Source organism: Protopterus annectens, chromosome 8.part0 (assembly GCF_019279795.1).
Source record: "Protopterus annectens isolate FY-2018-M chromosome 8.part0, PAN1.0, whole genome shotgun sequence".
Lineage (NCBI taxonomy): Eukaryota > Metazoa > Chordata > Ceratodontiformes > Protopteridae > Protopterus > Protopterus annectens.
Window position 1 is genome coordinate 248016085 of NC_056741.1, and position 6000 is coordinate 248022084.

Here is a 6000-nt window from a genome sequence, read left to right on the forward strand (position 1 = left end):
CAAGTGGAACTTGTGCAACTATGCCATGCTCAACACACACACTGCCTTACTGGCATATTGGTAACTTCCAAAAGTTTACCCAACCTAGGAGGAAGGATAAGGGTTCAAATAGTCTCTGGAGAATGGCCCTTGCAAAGCCTGCTCTGGATCTAGAAGTTTCTGCCTCTAAAGATACTTAGAGAATCCACTTGTTTCCAATATGCCACTGAAGAGGAAAAGGCCCTGGTGGAATACAGGGTGATTAACGGACTGAATTCGGAGACCACTTTTGGCATGATAGATGGATTAGTGAATAAAAAACCTATCCCTGTGGAAAATCAAGTAAGTCTGTCCCATCATGAGAGTTTGCTGCTCAGATACTCACCTTGCAGATGTCAGTGCAATAAGCAAAACAGTTTTCCATGTTCAGAACTTGAAATGACCCTACCGCCTTTTGAACCAGCAGCTTATGCCGCTCTCAACACAATTTAGGTCCCATGAAGGAGGAATTTGCTTGTGAGGGGTTATTGTATATAATACTCCTTTTGTGAAGTGTTTTACTAAAAAGAGAAGGACCCATTGGCAGAGATGGCCACTAAATGCACCTTAACGAGCACATACAATAAGGCATCCTGAAGTACCTCGTACATACAAATATTTCAAGACCCATGTTTCAATTAAGGTATCACTTAAAAAAAAAAAACTTGTCCACTTGTAAGCAATCATTTCTAGTAACAGGTTTATCTGGCCTCAACACCTGCTGCACATTCCCATGAAATACATGCCTAAACGGAGTCGAGAGTGAATCATCCAGGATGTCAACTGAAGTTTCCAAAATCAAGCTACACCTGTCACCATGAGACTAAAAGCAAATCCAGTGCGTGAAGTCTGTGAGACTAAAAGCAAATCCAGTGCGTGAAGTCTGTGGTAACTGCCCTCGGCCAATACCATGAACAGAGAGAAACAAGACTGCCTGGACCAATTGGTTGCCACCACAATGATCCTCGGCATTTCTCTGTGAACTTTCAAAAGTACCTTGTGAATCAGTGGAAAGGATGGAAACATAAGGAACATGCCTATCCGAGGGAACAGGAACGTGTCAGTCTTCCAACTATGACTGCAAGATGTCTGGAACAAAATTTCTCAAACTGCTTTGAAAGGAGGCAAACGCACCAATTTGAGGTGTTCAACATCTGGATTAGATCCTAGACCTGCCCTGAGCTTCCACTCATGCAGGTGTGCCCAGGATCTGCTTAGTCTGTCTGCCACAGTGTTAGTCTCTGACAATGTGTGTGATGCCTAAAGATTTAGAGAATACTGGGAAGCCTGCTCCGAAGTAAGCATCACCCACGTAAGATCTCACACCCCCCTGTTTGTTGACATACCACATTACTGAGGTACTAAGCACCAGAACAGGACCCGGAGTCCAAAGGTGAATGTCTTTCAAGGCATCACTGCCAACATCTCCATTATACTGATGTGCTTCTGTGCATCCTTGGACCCCCAAGTGGCTTGAACTTGCATTCCAAATAACTCAGCTCACAGGTCAAGTCTGACAAATCTGTCTGGACAGACTGTACTGGCACCAGAGGGGAGAAACAAGACCTAGATTGATACTCCACTGTTCTTTCCACCACTAACTCTCGCCTGATGCAGGGCAGCACCAGCAACTGAGATTCCAGGGAATGAAAGTGCATGGTCCAACAATTTTGAACAAACCACTGCATTTTTCTCATGTGAAGACAGGCCAGTGGCATCATGAGAATCATGGGGGCCATCAGTCCAAGAATTTAGGAATTCTCTCGCCAAGGCCACATTCTTCTTGGAGATTTCCAGAAACACTGTCTGGTACAACAGGGCCTAGTCTTCGGCAGAAAGGCCATTCTCTTCCTGGAGATTATCAAGCACCCCAAAAAGGAACCCTAGATTGGACAGTAAGCTCAAGAACCTCTCTAGCAATCCAAACACCTGGATGCAGAATCAGCACAAAATCAGGTCATCCAGGTATGAAAATATATCCATAGTCTGACTGTGGGCCACTTACGGAACAAGGCATGTGGTGAACACTTGTGGTGCAGTGGACAGGCCAAAAGGCAATACAGAAAAAAAAAAGGTAGAAGTTATGTACTCACCATAATATTCCATCTGTGTTGCCCATTTTCATTTTGCCTCAACAAATGGGTTTAGATCAGACTCTCGGATCCAAATCCGATGCTTTTTCCAGTGTGTGAAACTCACAAGCTCCTCCCTTACCAACCAGTCCCCACAACATCCTCAGATCTTGTTTGCTACCCTTCAACGCTGTATGACAAAAAAAGATTAACATCTGGAGCTAAATTAAAGGAACATTGGTTCCTTCAACAACTTTCAATCCATTCAGAAGTCAAAATGATAGGGGTTTGGTGGGAAGGCCATTGAGGAAGAACAGAAATGAACACAGATAGAATATTATGGTGAGTACATAACTGTATCTGATGTTATTTTCTTTATTCCTCAACAAATGGGAAACAGTCCCCAGCTAAATCCCAGGAGGACTAAGGAAAGATATTCAGGAGCACCACTGAGCCAAAGGTGGCTCTTTCCCTAGAGACCAGATCCAATTTGCAATGCGCAATAGATTAGCCCAAGTTGGAGCTGCACAAATCAGTCAATGAAGATCTGGATAAAAATGTTGAAGTTGCCACAGAGCTGGTGTAATATGCTTCTGGTGGTTTTGGCAAAGACAAACATTTATTATAAACAAAAGTAATACAGTAAGTTAACCATCTGGCTAAAGTTAAACTGGTTTGCCTAATTTTGACACCAAAACGAAGACAAACAATTGGTCTGATTTCCTCAAACTTTTAGTTCTATGTAGATAAAACCACAACTGTCTGAAACATCCAAAATGTGTAGCATACAGTGGATATAAAACATGTACACACCCCTGTTAAAATGCCAGGTTTTTGCGAAATAAAAAAAATGAGACCACAATAAATCATTTCAAAACTTTATCCCTACGAAAAATCAAATAAGGAGTCCTGGAAGACAGGGCCTGTAGTTCTGAAACTCTTCTAGCAGAGATAATGGCCACTAAAGATAGTTTTCCAAGTCAAAAATTTTAGTGCACACTTTGCTGATGGTTCAAAACAGACCGTTAATGATTGTGAAAAAAATATTTAAATCCTACGAAGGGGGATCTTTTAATGAGGGGTTTAAGAAAAGTTCCCCTTGGAAAGGCTTGCCAAAGTCTGGAAGAGGCCAAAGATGAATTATTTATTCCTGTATGAAAAATGGGAAATGGCATCTAATTGTGTGTACTTTTAACAGTACAGGAACTAGCATGGTCATTGAAAACTGCAGCAAAGAATTCAAGAACTTTAGGAACCAGTGCTGAAAAAGGATAGATTTCCTTTTGCCGCACTCAAAAAAAAGAAGTCATGTACTCACCATTATGTTTCATGTGAGTTGTTTATCTTGCCTTCTTACTCATGGGTTCGGAACCGATCCTCAGCTCCGACTCAACCAACTGCAAAAGCTCGATTTCTTCAACCAGCTCGAGGCCAACTCCCTATCCCATGATGCACCTTAATCTTCCCTCGGATCTAGTTTCCTGCCAACTGGCTACCTATGACAATTAATATGCCACCCTAAGAACTAGATAAGGGACAATACACCATAAATAAAAGTCTTGGACCTTACGTAGACTGGATGGAGGGTTGGAGGGGAGGACGCAAGAATGAAGGAGAAATGAACTCGCATGGAACATTACAAGGAGTACATAACTCCTTTACGTGAAGCTGTTCTACCTCGCCGTTCACTCTTACTGATGGGTAGCGTCTCAAGCACCATCTTTCTCAGGTGGCTCATGGGAAAATGTTCTTCAGAACAGCAGAACCAAAAGAAGCCCTGCCCCTGGAGGCCTTGTCTACTTTGTAATGAGTGATGAAGGTATGAAGCCTTGACCAGGTAGTTGCTGCACAAATAGTATCTAATGGTAAATTAGCAGAGAAGGCTGATGAGGTAGACACAGCTCTAGTAGAGTAGGCCTTTATTTTTTGTCGTAATGGAGCATTCACTGAACTGTAAGTGAAAGAAATACAATCTGATAACTATCTTGACAAGGTGACTTGTCACTGGGAGCACTTTTTTTTTTTTGATTCCGCAAAGGAGACAGAGCTGTTTTATTTTTCTGAATTGTTTGGTCCTGTCCAAATAAAATCTGAGTTGCCTATGAACATCAAGTTTGTGCAGCATGTGTTCAATCTTATTTCTGTATTTAGGGAAAACAGGCAATTTAATAGACTGGTTGAGATTTGTCTATGAACAAACTTTGGGTAAAAATGATGGATTAGTTCTCAGCGTAACTCTGTCATTAAGGAAAATCAGATAAGGAGGTTCGATGGTCAAGGTCTGTAACTCAGAAATCCTCCGAGCATAAGTGATGGCTAGTAAAAATATTATCTTCTACGAGAGAGATTTCAAGTCACACAATGAGGTTGGTTCGAAAGGAGGTAATATAATTTGGAAAAGAACAAAATTTAGATCCCATGGCGTGGCTGGAGTTTTGACGGGTAGTCTCAAATGAATAGTACCCTTGAGAAAGGCTTTTGAGAGTCGATGCGACATGACATTAGAACCTTGGACACCAAGATGAAAGTTTGAGATTGCTGCTAATTGAACTCTGGCAGCTGCAGTGGCCCCTTCATTGAAAAGTTTAGTCAAACTCCAGAATGGATGAAATTGAAGCTAGGTATGCATCAATATAATTCTGAGATGCCCATTTAAAAAATCTCTTCCACTTGCTAAAATATAACTTTCTGGTAGATGATTTATGAGAGGATGTCTAAAATATGTTGAGCCTCGGCTGAGAGGCTGTAAATCCTGGCTATGTTTGGAATTGGAGCAGCCAAGTTGTCAGTTTGAGGGAGTGAAGAGAAGGATGAAGAGCCCCAGACGAATAGGTCAGAAGATCCAGAACCAGGTCCAAGATCCAAGGTTCTTCCAATAGATGAAGATGAAGGAAAGGAAACCAAATGTGAAGAGGCCAGTAAGGGGCTATTAAGATTATGCTCCTTCCCACAGTCTTTGCTTTCTGTAATACTTGGGGTATTAGAGGGAAAGGTAAGGCATAAAAGGAGACCAAGGGGCCAATTATGCACCAGTGCATCCCTTGGGGCATCCCCCGGCAGGGGATTAGGGCGAAGCAGCTACTGCATTTTGTGTTTGTTGGGGTTGCAAAGAGATCGCAGCAAGGCTGGCCCCCCTCTGTGAAAAATCCTTTCTGATGCTCGTTTAGGGGACCACTCGTGAGGCAAAAGAATTGCCCTGCTTAGCTTGTCTGCTATCACACTAGATTTTCCTGAGATGTGCGTTATCAGAAAGCGCTGGAAGTTGCCCACTGCCATACTCTCACAGGGCCTCGACACAGGGGATAAGATTTGGTTCCTCCTTGTTAATGATGTACCAGACCCACTGACATATTGTCAGTCTGAAGTGCAATTGTTCACAGAGGGAGAAAGTCTTGAAAGGACTGGAATGCTCGGAGTTCCACTCTTATCTCCAGGACATTGATATGCAGATGAGCCTTGTGCTTCTTCCATGCGTCTTGGGCTGTTCTTCCCTGATAATGCCCCCCCCCACAACCTACCAAGGAAGCGCCAGTGGTCACAGTGGCTATAGGAGTGGGTAGAAGAAATGGATGGCCTAGAGTTACTTGGGATGTCAGCCACCACTGAAGATCCTTCTTGCATGTATTCGTTATTATGATTTGGTGAGACATTGAAGTTCCTGAAAGGACCACTCCAACCCAGAGGAATGGCAATGATTGATGCCGCCACTGTTCCTAGCAATTTGAGGACCATTGAGACTGAGGCTTTTGTCTTTGGAAGCAGGTCTTAGATTTGTTTTCTTAAAAGACAACTCTTTCTGGAGGAAAGCTTAAGGCATTGTGACTGTATTTAGTGCTGCTCCTATAAAAACGGTCTGTTGCGATGGCGACAACATAGATTTTTCTAAGTTTATGGTAATCCCCAATTGTAG

General features: G+C 42.7%; 1 protein-coding gene across 2 annotated transcripts in view; it reads right to left on the reverse strand.

The window, feature by feature from the left end:
• ANP32E (acidic nuclear phosphoprotein 32 family member E) overlaps nt 1–6000 on the reverse strand; it is a 777336-nt gene that overhangs the window by 320071 nt on the left and 451265 nt on the right. The window lies entirely within an intron of this gene.